The sequence below is a fragment of the Vigna angularis genome, chromosome 3 (assembly GCF_016808095.1).
Source record: "Vigna angularis cultivar LongXiaoDou No.4 chromosome 3, ASM1680809v1, whole genome shotgun sequence".
Lineage (NCBI taxonomy): Eukaryota > Viridiplantae > Streptophyta > Magnoliopsida > Fabales > Fabaceae > Vigna > Vigna angularis.
In genome coordinates, this window is record NC_068972.1 from 30565943 (window position 1) to 30579648 (window position 13706).

Genomic DNA, 13706 nt, shown 5'->3' on the forward strand with positions numbered 1-13706 from the left:
CACCATACTTGACGATTGTGGTTTTGCCGCGAAATTTCTGGATGAAAGGGAGCGATTCAAAGAGCATGTCGAATCGGTAAGTGGTTGAGTAGGTGGTTATTTGTGGAGGTTGAACCAAGTTGGCAATGGTGAGGGCGGGAGGAAGGGAAAGAGGGGTTACTAGGGGTGAGGGTGTGGTCAGTGTGGGTTTTAGGGTTTGGTTGTGAAGGTTTTAGTAATTTAAAAATATTTCTTTAATATTATTTGACACCTTTCTACAACGGTTATAATTTTAATGGACATAGAAAAATAACTTTTATACCTGATTTGAATATAATCGGTATAAAAATCTTTGTCATTTATTACAATTTTGCCATTATGTTATTTTTTACACCTGGTTTAAGTGCAATAGGTATAGAAAAACTTATTTTATTTACAATACTGCCATCGCTTGATTTTTTATACCTGGTGGATTTCAACCGGTGTAAAAAATCGCTATAAAAAGTGAATTTTGCACTAGTGCAAACACCTTTCGCGCATTCGCGCATCTCCATCCATTCTCCATTCTGTTGCTACTTCTGGTCCGAGAAGCTGCTCATTCTTGAAGAGTGGAGCTACTTTTATCACATAGCCAATAAGATACAGGTGTGTGCCAATACTATGAACAACAAGGCACCTTTGGGGCATCCTTCCCTGATCACACACCTTTGTGAGCTAACTGGAGTGAATATTTCTACACCGCTAGTGGAGAGGCCTAGGAAGGCAATTGATGAGGCCTACTATAGACAGTATTGTGGCGGAGATGAGGCAGCTCAGCCAGTACCACCACGCCAGTCTTCTAGAAGGAGAGGACCACCACAAGCACATGCACCGCCTCATGATGCAAAGCCTTTTCAGATGAGGGACATGTATATGTCTCTGATGGAGGACAAGTTGCAGTCTATCCACAGAGGGCAGATGGCCACAACAGAGATGATCATCGGGATGTATGATACACCCCCAGCACATCGGTGGACCGTGGATGAATTCAATAATGTGGTGGCATGGCCAGAGGAGCAAGCTCAGGCTAGTGGAGCTGGAGCAGCTGAAGCTCCAGCTATGGATTTTGATGAGGATGATGATGATGACTTTGAAGATGCTGAAGAAGAAGGAGAGGAGGAAGATTCGGATGATAGCATGGGTTGATGAGGAGTAGAGATATCATCTACTAATGGATGTTATCACCTCTAGAGCAGGATTTTTTCTATTTTTTGTTTTGTACTGTTGAACTTAATTTCTTCTGTTCTCAGAGTAGGTTGTGATGTACTCAGTGTGAAACTTTATCTGCTGTGATGGTTTGCTTGTGATTTATGCATGATGAGTATTGCTTGATGATGCTTGGATACTGATTGATGTTGAGATTGTGCACTATATATGCTGATATACAGGTGGTTGCTCACAAGCTATGTGAATAGATGCATGATGTTGTGATTGTGATTATGATGCTAAGCAGGATGTGTATCTAGAATAGATGGAATGTTGAATGAGCTTATGTGTGAGGCTTTGAACTCTAGAGTTTTGTGATTGAGTGCTATTACATTGAAAGTATGAATGACTTTGCCCAGGTTTCTATGATTGAATCACTTGCTTGTATGTGTCATATGATCAAGGCCATTTGTTGGTAACCCTTTTTTGCCAAATGCATGATTTTAGCCCAATAAAAGAGAGCACAATGTGTTTTATCCTTTGAGCCTTTAGCCTTGAATATCATGTGAAAACCCTTTTTGAAAATCTTTACCTTGAGTTGAGTTGAGAATATCTTGTGGTATTGATAAAGGTTCAAGTTTGGGGTTGTTGGGAAGTCTAAAAAGGAAAAACAACAAGCATTGAGCTAAGCACGTGAAAAGCAAAATAAAAAGGAAAGAAAAGCTCAATGCAAAGGAAAGTTTGGAAGAAGTAAGAATGGTTTGTGTTTAAATGATGATTCTCTTAACTCAGGGATTTTGTGATCCAGAAAAACAAATTTTTTTCTTAGCCTAGCCACATTATAAGCCATAGAAAAGTCCTTGTGATGATGCTTGCTTGTGAGTGTGTTTAATTGTGGTTAAATGAAAGGAAAAGTTAATTCATGTGACATTGGGATAGTAGAGTGAATGGGTGACCTCTATATACACTTGTGTGATTGAGTGAAACACTTTATCTAGTGAGGAATAATTCCATGAGCACATGATTACATCTATGCTTAGTTAATTGATCATTCATGAGAATAGCATTTGTTGGATACTATGTGATTATGTGAACACCACAATGAGCTTAATTGAATCAAAGCATGTGTGCATCTTGACTGAATTCTTTTTTATGAGTTGATTTGAGTAATTACTTATCTTGAAAGAAAGAGTTTTTGAATGTGTTGAACCATTGTATTGATTGGTGGAAGACTGAGTTACATCTTGTTTGCTTGAGGACAAGCAAAGTTCTAAGTTTGGGGTGGTGATAACGGTTGAAAAACCGTTATTTTTATACTTATTTTTGACATTAAAAACAACCTTTATGACTTAGAAACTAGCTTGAAATCATGTTTTTGCTTAAGTTTTGGAAATAAAAGAGTTGGATGGATTTTATGCTTGGTTTTCCTTGTTTTGGCAGGAATTAAGATGAATTGGATGAAAGAAGTTGAAGTAGAAGGAGTTAGACTCAGAAAAGGAAGGAAAAGTGCACAAAAGAAGAACTATTGTCACCGCTTAACGACATTTACACCGCTCAGCGCTAATCTGGCTGATGGGTACACTATTTCACGCTTAAGCGGCATCACTGAGGGCAAATTCAAGTATCGCAGTCACCGTTGAGCGCGACTTTTACCGCTGAGCGTCATTCTTTAGAACCGCACTTACCGCTGAGCGCCAAACTGCCGCTGAGCACCACTTAATTGGGCTTGGGCCTATTTTCTATAATTTTTAATAAACTATATAAGGGCTTAGTCGACCTAGGGTTGGTATTTTTGGATAGAAATAGGCGAAATTACACTCCTTCCATCCCTTGGAGGCGGATTTTGGATGCTAAAGCTCTGATCTTCAACTTTTAGGATTCTATTTCTTTCATTCCTTTCATTATTTTCATCTAGTTTCACCATGTCTATGGTGAACTAAACCTCCATTGTTGTTGGGGAAACGATGTAATCCTTTGAAACTCTCATGTATTGAATTGATTCTTGATTATATATGCTTTACTTTATTAATTGTTAGGGTTTTTCCTCTTTACTCTATGCATGCTTTGTTTAACTCATTCAATTGTATGATTATTGATTTTGTCGATATGGACACATACGGGGAAATCTAGAACTGGGGAAGTTCTCCCGGAAGCAATATTACCTAGACATAGGAATAGAAGGATCGGTTGCCTTTAAGCTTCTGTGCGAATGTAATGCATGAATAATTGCTTGGGAGACAAGACATTGTAAACTAGTGATTAGGAGTAGGTTTTCTTCACCGAGACATCGGGTTTAAGGTAAATTAGAAAGTAACATTAACATTAATGAAGAAAGATGAATTCATGAATACATGAAAGTGGATAGGATAAGTCGGAAATCCCAACAACATCATCATTCCATATTTTATATCAATCACTTTTGCATCTTTCAATCCAATTGATCAAAACTTGCATTCATGTTTATTTTTCGCAATTCAACCTCAATGATTTTGTTTACAAGTCTAATTTAATCAAGAAATCACATAAATGTCTAGGCCGTGAGTCCTTTGATAAATGATACTTTGTCTTACCAATTATTATTACTTGATACAATTCGGTACACTTGTCGAAGTGTTAACACTTTACGAAAGGATTTTGAAAGCACTATTCACCCCTCTAGTGTTTTCATTTTGTCAGGGGATTTTATATTTATGAAAACTTTGAGATTGAATTTGAGAATTGAAGGATTTTAAAGTTTCCGTTTATATATGGCCTATCATAATTAAGTTTAGTTTTTGTTTAAGCATCTCTTATAAGAATTTAGTGATATCTTTGATGGGGGTACACTTTCTCTGTAATCATCAAACTCTTATTGAATTTTGGTTTACTTTTCATGAAACTCTTATTGAATCTTGGTTTACTTTTCAACTTCAGACACTCAAATCTCATATATGCCCCAAATTCTTGCACTCCAAAGAAGACAACATCTTATTGAAACCTTCATATTTCTTTTGACGAAACAAATCTTTCCCCTTCACAGGAGGAAACCTTTTTTTTTCCTCTACGTTTAAATATCTCCTTAAAATTTTGGGACGTCAAAGATATTTTTTCATCATTTATGTAATCAAACTCAACCTCAGATACTTCAACTTCATTTTTTCAAAAGCTTTAAGAACTCTAACTTCCTTCTATATAGTAGGGAAACCTTGAGCATTACTTTGAGATCTCGATTGATGAGGTTGATGCTTCCTTTTGGGTTTTATATTAGAGGTGCTCTTCATGTAGTGTCAAGGTTCCAAGAAGTTCATCTCATATTATCTTCTTCAAGTTACGGGCCTTTGTAAATGATTGTTTGTTTTTTAGGCTTCTAAATCTCAATCATATTGTCTAACAACTTTAGATTTATTTGAGTCTTGAATAAGCTTTGTCCAATAGCTCCTAAACATATATAAGGTTTTATAATAGCATATATATAACATCACAATATGTGATAGAATCAGTTTTTTTTTTCTTTCAAAATTTGTTGTGACAATATCATACATCTATCATAAAATTCTTCATAAAGTCTTTGTTAACAAATTTCAAAATATGTGATTAGTCTATTTTTTGTGAGGAACTGAAACATATTATGATAAAAAGAAATTTAAATATGAATACATTCTTGCAATATGAAAAATATCGGCAATGGCATAACATATTTTTATGTGAAGGATTTAAGTTCCTTTGCATTACGCAATTATATAAGATTGTACAATCCAATAAGTTCCATGCCAATTTCTACCATAACTTTTTATTGAAAGAAATTCAAATATCAACATGTCACACTCTACTCTTACTCTGTAACTTGAAACAAAAAGATAAAAAAATACACATAATGGTGTTAAAACACCTTTTTATTTCTTTTAATCATAAGCAACACTGTTGTGGTGCAATTGTAACATGAGCTAATATTTCTCTTAAAGTTCATCGTAAAGCATAATATCATTGCATATAACCCCATCTTTAATTGATTTGAAGAAGATTCTGAGTCCTGAACAATCCATGTAAAATTCGTTAGTATTTTTATTCTATTAATTTCTTATGATATATTGTATACTTTTGTCACTTTTCTTATGTTGAAAACGGTTAGTAATTAATTGATATTTGAGCTATCAGTAACTTACTTTTGTCACTTTTGAAGTTGATAGATTCTTATTTGCTTGTGATGATGACAATGTCGAAGTATTATCATTTTTTTTCCTTTTAAAAAAATTTAAATTTTTCGTAATTAAACTAATATTTGAGTTATTGACAACTTTCGTATTCACTTTAGGATTGGAAGTGCTTGGATCTTCTTGAGTTGTTGATGAAGAATTGAGTGGCTTCGAGTCCTATATATTAAAAATGGTTAGTAATTTATTTATATATAACTTATATTTAAATTATTAATAACTTACTTTTGCCACTTTTGAAGTTGATGGACTCTTATCTGCTTGTATTGATGGTGAGGTTGAACTATTATCAATTTTCTTCCTATAAAAAAAAGTTAATAATTTTTTAATAATAACTAATATTTGAATTATTTATAACTTACTTAGAAGTGTCTTCCGTTGGATTTGATACACCTTCCGTTTGAGTTGGGGGTACAGGGGGAGAAGAATGAGGATCACTTTTACTCCTATAAAAGAAAAGTAAAACTTTTACACTCTTTTTTAATCAACTAACTTCAATTTGTCTTAATAAATTTTAATTTATCTATTCAATAAAAGTATATATACCCAATCATTGATCTGATTTAAAGTCTAGATATTTTTATAGTAGATACTTTTAAAATTGATGGGAAAATTATTTAATTCAATTCATTAAATTAAAAAATATTTTATGCAATACACTAAAAAGAAAAAAAAATGCTTAAATAAATATCACCCTAAATACCTAATAACATAAATATAATAAATCTTTTAGATATCAGTAATGACATACGTACATTTGTATTTTTATACTGGAATTTCGTAGTGTTTGGGTTTATGAGGTGGTGCTATGTGAAGATCACTTCGAATCCTTCGCACAAAAAAGAAAAATAGGACAATATGTCATTATATAACAAGTATAACAAGATAAAATATACATTACCAGTAAAAAGTAACATATATGATTGAAATATTAATTAAAATTATTTAATTTAATTTAGTGAATATATTAATCATAAATAAAATCACCTTAGATACATGATTTGTTTGGGATTTAAGTGTGAATTTTAATTTCATATTAAGTATAAGTGAAAAAGTTAAATATTAAATTACATTTATTATGTTATTTTAACATTTTAAGTTAAAAATGATATTGATTTCTTATGAGTCAAAACTTGAGTTTTATTAGTGATGTATTATGTTTATTTAGTGAATTTGTTTGTATGAAACTAAAAGTTTAATTAGATTCTCCACAATGATAAACTAAATTATATATATATATATATATATATATATATATATATATATATATATATATATATATATATATATATATATATAATGCACGTTTGGTTGGACAGAACTTTGAAATTAGAATGTAAACAAGTAGAAATGAAAATCTACTTACCAATATCTAGTATAAATTTATCTAAAAACCAATGTTTCTTGTTGAATAAGCTCGACCCTAGGATTATAAGAGTATGAAAGAAGATGAAAACAAATGAAAAGGTGAAAAAACAAGTTCAACCATCAGACATAAAAAGAAATGTAACTACATAATTTATTATGACAAATGAATTTAAACATTTATTACAAAATAATTATCGCATCACTTACTATGATAAATAAATTTAAATTTATTATAATATGTTTTGTAATTTATTATAAAAATATCATCAAATCACTTATTATAATAGATGAATTTATAGCCTTTATAGTATATTTTGTATTTATAATAAAAATATTACCATGTTGCTGGATTAAAACCAACACATCAATTATCATGAAAACATAATTTCTCACTAGTGATTTGTGTAATGGACTGTAGAGCTTTAATTATATCTTTTGTAAGAATATTCGTATTTGATTTAAAAAAAAATTAACCAGAGAGTTTACGTTATACAATTATAAACAATTTCACTATTTTTTAATATTTGTTTACTTCAACATTTTCAATATTATATATAATATTAAATAATTTATTTACATATTACAACAACTTTATTTTGTATACATAATTAAACTAGAATAAAATACAAAAGTCCCATCTACTAGAACAAAAGACAAATAAAGAACCCAAGTAATTATTTTGTTTTAACATTATTCTTCCTCTCAACTAATAATGTAAAGTCCATATTATGAAGAAGCATGAACTGATATAAACATATTAATTATGTTTTGTTCTCAAATGTAAAAACATATGAGCACTGATTAAAGAATATTACCTTATGACAGAAGTAGGAAAATGATGATGCAGTAACCCTAAGAAAAGAAGGAATGGAACACACTCTAGAAGAGCCACATTTAGAAAAAAGTTCTAAAATCTTTCTGAGTTTGATTCTTTGGAAGAAAGAATTGTGATTGTTAACAGAAATGAAGTGATAGTTATAGAGAGGATAGAATGCAAGTTGCATTGCTTAAAAATAGTTTCTTTGCTTATTAGTCTCTTTCTTGTTTCATCATTGTCCTTTTCGAATATTTTAACTCAAAAATAAGTCAGTAATGGCATCATCGTTAACAACTTCAATCTCCACCAACGAGGAAGTTGTATATACAATGATAAAAATATTTTGAGTTATCAAAATTTTTATATAGGTGTATACAATTTTTTTCAGAGATATCAAATATATAAAATATATTAAAATTATTAAAAAATATTTTAAATTATATATTAATTTTTATATATAGAAAAAAACCCTCTCAGCCATCACAATGATTTGTCACTGATTGTATTATGAATTAGTGTCTGATTGGTTTTTCTAATATAAAAATAATGTATACTATGGTAACTTCGGTTGACTTTCACAAAGATTATGTAATTATTTGTCTGGTTCAACAATTTTGATGCAGTTTGATATGTATATTTAAAAACAAATTTCTCAGTCAAATGATGTAAAAATATATTTAAATGTGCAATTTGTTGTGAGAACACAGATTTTGCAGCTGAAAGACAAATCAATATCTCAGTTTATAATAGACTGATGGTAGCCACTGTACTTATTATGTATCTTTATTGTATAGTTTTAACGAGTCAAGTTCCATTCTTTTCTCGTGTTTGATTTTATATCAACTAGTTTTCTGGGAATATTTACCAAAGAATATGAAAGTCGTCGATTATGAATGTGTTCATATATCATAATCCTCTCACTACATCGTCGCCAGCGACTCTTATTCTGTCTTGGTTTTATATGATAGCATTTTATTCGTCATTTCTAGTTTGGAAGATGGAATATATCTGCATCAATCCTTGTCTTATATTTTGGTTTGGTACCACTTCTTCCTAAATAAAAGTTCTTACAAAAGAAAAATGATAGGAATTAGCTTAAACATGAAGCCATGACCCTTTACATTTTAATCTACATATTTCTTTTTTTAGAATTTATTTTCTATCTGTAATAATTCATATTTTTACCTTTATTTCTTTTATTGTCCATTTACAGCATCCTTATTTCTTTTGTTTAATTTTAGATACCTTTCTGTTCATGTTTTAAAATACTTCAGTGTTTCTGCTGGAATGAGACGAGGAAAACTCTTGTTGTTTCTGCTCGGGAATGATCCACCTCCACTGATCGGTTCTCCTTACTCCGGTCTTACCGCCTGGATCTTCCTCTCTCTGTTCTCAAATGGGGGTAACCTGCAGGAAAGTCTCTAATGCTCAAGTCAAAATTTATCTCCGCAAGTCTAGTTAAAATCAGAAATCAGAGCTTTTACCTTCTTAATCAGTTGTTATTTATAAGGTTTCAAGGAATATAATCCATTAATTTACCTCTTAATGACGATCAATGCAAACCTTAACTGCTCCACAGTGACCGTTACATCATTAATTATGCATTGGCTTAATACCTCTTTTTGTCCCTCTTTAGAAGGGAATTGTTCAATGTCATCCTACCTTTTTTCAAAAAGTTCAATATGGTCCCACGTTGTGAAAAAAGTGTCCAATTTAATCCTTTTTGGTCACGGCGTTAAATATTTAACGATCCTGCTGACAGAGTGGACTGATGTGTGCAACGTGGCTTTTTACCTTGGTAACGTGGCAGTGACAGTGTTTGTCATTAACTGAGAACATGGCAGTGGGCAGTGCAGTGATTAAAATTGTGAGTGTTAGGGTTTGGTTTGGGTAATTCCAAATCGCGATTTGAGGATTGAGAATGGGTTCCCAAGGGTGTTCTTCGTTTTCGAAAAGTTGGGCCCTAAGGATCTTCTGGTTCGTCCCATGGTGGTGCTTGTAGGGGAGGTGGGTTAATCCCTACTTGTTACTGTGGTGATATTGCAATAATGAAAGTGGCCAAAACTACGAAGAATGCTGGGAGAAATTTTTGGGGTTGTCCTCATTACAAGGTTTGAAGTATACCCTTCTCAGTTAATGTTTTGTTTAGTTGATTTGATGGATTTGTCCATACATTCCCTAACATGGTGAATAATAGGGTGGATCTTCAATTGGGAACTGCTGTAACTTTTTCAAGTGGTGTTGTGAAGACAACGTGGATGAAAAAGATTGCACAATTCTGAAGAGAATAAGTGAGCTGGAAAATGCAGTGAAAGATTTGCAGAAAATCCAGAAAATGATGAAGTTGTTAGTTGTAGCTTTGTGTGTGTGTATTGTGGTTGACCTTGTAATTTTGAAGTTGTGGTTAGGTTGATTTAGTTAGATCGTGAATTTGGGTGTTTGTTATAAGTTGGCTTAATACCTGTTATGTATTTGGATGCTTGAAAAAAGTACGTTGACAATGCGAAGGTGTTTTGGTTGGTGTAACATTAGTTATGCAATGCAATGTAGAAAATGTTCGAATCAGTCCCCCATTTGGTTTAAAAATGTTGGAACAGGTCAACCCAATAATGCATATGACTGAGGACTAATGGCACATATTACAAATCTAAATACAAGCTTTGACCAAAACATGATGAAAGCACTTTGATTCATTAAATAAAGGCAGTACAAGTTTGTCACCAAAGTACATGATATTGAATACATATAACCTCCAATTCATCTAAAAAGACAATACATGTCTGTTACCAAAATAAAGACAGTACAGTACATAATAAACCAATTCATCTATCTATCTATCTTTTCTTCTGACTCTGAATTTTGGTGGACGGGATGATTGGGAAGTTGGAGGTGGCTGGGTTGGTTGTGTTGTTTCTGGTGACTGGGTTGTTTGTGTTGGCTGGGTTGGTTCTGGTGGCTGGGTTGCTTCTGGTGGGTGGTTTGCTTCTGCTGGTTGGGGCCGTAAAGGGCATTTATTCCTGTTGTGCTTTGTCTGACGACAAATGGTACACTTTTTCCTATGCCCTCCAACACGCATTTGAGTGTCGTCCTTAGTTAACTCCCATGCCTCCAACTTGCGTTTTTTCTTTGGCCTCCCAGGCATCTTCCTTATCAGTGGTGGTAGAACATCATTGAAATTTGTGGTTTGCCATAGTTGGGGACCATTGAGTGGAAAAATTATGGAGGCATACACCTCTTCATATGTGGATCTTCTGAAGCAAGTGGGTATAAAATTTTCTGGATGAACATTACAGTAATTCATTGCTGCAATTGCATGACAGATGGGATGCCACTGATCATCCACTTTCTGCAGCTACAGTCTTTAGTGTCCAGATCCACTGTGAACTTGTTCCCAACAGATGAAGTGTGCCTAACCTCAAAAATCTTTCGTGCAGCCCAGCTGAAAGAAATAAAGCACATCAATGAACGTAAATAACAAAATGTATATAAATTGTGGTGATAAGATTACCTTGGCAGCCAAAATCTAGACAAATTACATTCTTTCTGAAGCCTCTTCTTTATCTTTGGGCATATTGTGAAGTCCATAGATGCCACCTTGCTTCTGTTTGTGGCCCACCTTTTCATGAGATACACTCTGATATCCTCCATCATTGTGATAATTGGTTTTCCTCTTGCATGAATGAGGACACTGTTGAAAGCTTCAGTGATGTTGTTATCAAGGGTATCACACATTGGTTGAGCTGTGAAGCGAGACCTTGACCAAAACCTGTTGAAAAAAAATAATTCTCAAATGGGTTACAATGCATCTGTGACAGTAACGTGTATATAATGGGTTACCTTGGGGGAATGGCTATGAGGTATTTATATGCTTCAACATTGACTTCTTTAATTTTCAGCATTTCTCTCTCCCAAGCCTGGGGATATGTGGTGGTTGCAGCACTCCACATCAGATTTTTTAATACCTGCCCACCAAACCTTTTCCTAAAGTTTGCATAGAGGTGCCTTACACAGTATCTTTGTTCTGCCCGAGGCAAAAGCTCTTGGATAGCTAAGACTAACCCTTGCACAATTAAATTTAGTAATAAAACCATATCCTATACAAAATCATTAACTAAAAATGAAAATAAGCTGCACATTATACCTTCTGCTGGTCTGACATCCATGTGCACCCTCCACATACTTGACTGCCCCCGAGGTCTTCAATTAACAATTGCAAACACCATGTCCAGCTGTCTTTGTTCTCCACTTCTACTACTGCATAGGCAAGGGGTACCATTTGGTCGTTTGGGTCCCTACCAACAGCAGTCAGCAGCTCCCCCTTGTAAACACCTTTCAAAAAACATCCGTCTAAACATATAATGGGCCTACAACTTATGAAACTATCTTTACAAGCTTTGAGACAAACATACATTCTTTGAAAGATTGAGTCACCATTATGAGAGTCAACTTTAATTTGCACTGTTGACCTTGGATTACACCTCAACAGCTCATGTCCATAGTCGTACACCCTTTTATATTGTTCTATGAAATCTCCTTCAACCTGTGTTGTGGCAATTAACTTTGCCCTTCTTGCCTTGGATATTGAAACATTTGTATTCCATTTTCTTAATGCTTTAGAACGAATATCATTCACCTTTAAACTAGGATTCTCAACTATAGATCTATCTATTTCCTTACTTAACCACTTAGCATTCATCAGTTTAATATTAAGTTGTCTACTACAACTATGAGTATCAATTATCTTCCTCAATTGCCAAATTTTTCGTGACGGCAAATAACCACAATAAGCTAGCCATGGGCACTTACCTTGGCCACCCATGCATGTCACCCTCACCCTACGATTATCATTTTTGATAAATTTTAGATCCCTCCCAGCATGAACAACATACCTTCTAATAGCATCCTTAAACTCTTCCCTGTCAGTAAAAATAGTGCCCACTTCCCACTTGTAATCTGCCATGGACTTCTGCTTTGCATACTTTGAGAAAGAACCTACATCTATTGTATCATCATTGTCATCCTCCTCACTTGCACTATTTTCAGGAGTTAAAAGCTTATCAGACTCCCAATCATCATCTGACAAACCCCTACATTGTGGGGTTTCTTTTTCACTGTCTTCATCATCCACGTATTCATCACCACTCAGATCATCCATTCCTGCTGCATCATCACTGTTCACTTCCACTTCTTCTTCACTTTCGACCTCAATTTCAGCCTCAGTATCCACTTCTAATGCTTCTTCACTTACATCCTCAACTTCATCCTCATTCTCAACCTCCACTGCAGCCTCATCATCTTCTGCATCCTCATGCTGAACATCCTCATTATACACTGAATGCTCCTTCTCAACCTCCAATGCATCGTCATGCTCAACATCCAACCAATCCTCATTGTCAACATCCAATAAATCGTTATTGTGAACCTCCAATCCTTCACTTACATTCTCAACATCCCGTGCATCCTCATTCTCAACATCCACTGCATACTCATTCTCAACCTCCATTGCACCCTCCACTACGTCTTCCATTCCTTCTTCACCACCCTCAACATGTGCTTCTCCTCCTACGCCACTATCCTCACCACTCTCTGCATGCCCTTCACATAGCAAATGAATCTCATTCTCATCATTTTCTAAGATAGTTGCTTCGTCCACCCCATGCACAACATACAGGTTCACTTCCCCTAAATACTTAGCCACATTAATCATGTTCATAGCTCCTTTATCATTCTCAACCTTATGTAGAACATGTTGGACACTGTAATATAATTCTTCTACTTGCATGTATCCCATATGGTTAAGTGAACCTAATACTCCAAAATAACACCATTTATCGGGGTCTACGTCCCAATTAACTATCTCTCCGCCTATATAATTAAAGGGGACTTCTTTGATCAAGGTCCCACCATGGTGGACCACTACCCGAAACATGTCATCAAACATCCCTACCCGAACCCTGCAAATGCAAACGGGGGACCACTAATTTCAGTTAAAATAAGACCTATGGGACCACTATCATGCATATAAAGAAGACAACTTTTCACAGAAAACAATTTCACCCATAGTTAAACCCCCCTCAAACGCGACAACAATGAAAACATTTTCGAAAAAAGACAACAATGAAAACATTTTCGAAAAACCTCTAACCTGATTTGATTTGCAGAATTGG

At 34.1% G+C, this 13706-nt stretch overlaps 1 long non-coding RNA gene across 2 annotated transcripts; it reads right to left on the reverse strand.

Moving 5' to 3' along the window:
• Positions 1-4906: 4906 nt before the first annotated feature.
• On the reverse strand, positions 4907-7665 carry LOC128195994 (uncharacterized). 2 transcript variants are annotated; one of them, XR_008248021.1, is made up of 6 exons: positions 7538-7665; positions 6721-6777; positions 6110-6183; positions 5717-5800; positions 5580-5655; positions 4907-5513 (listed from the first exon to the last, which is right to left on the reverse strand). It is a non-coding gene; the product is annotated as an uncharacterized LOC128195994 (long non-coding RNA). The 2 variants fall into 2 exon arrangements; XR_008248020.1 differs by lacking the exon at positions 6721-6777.
• Positions 7666-13706: the final 6041 nt, after the last annotated feature.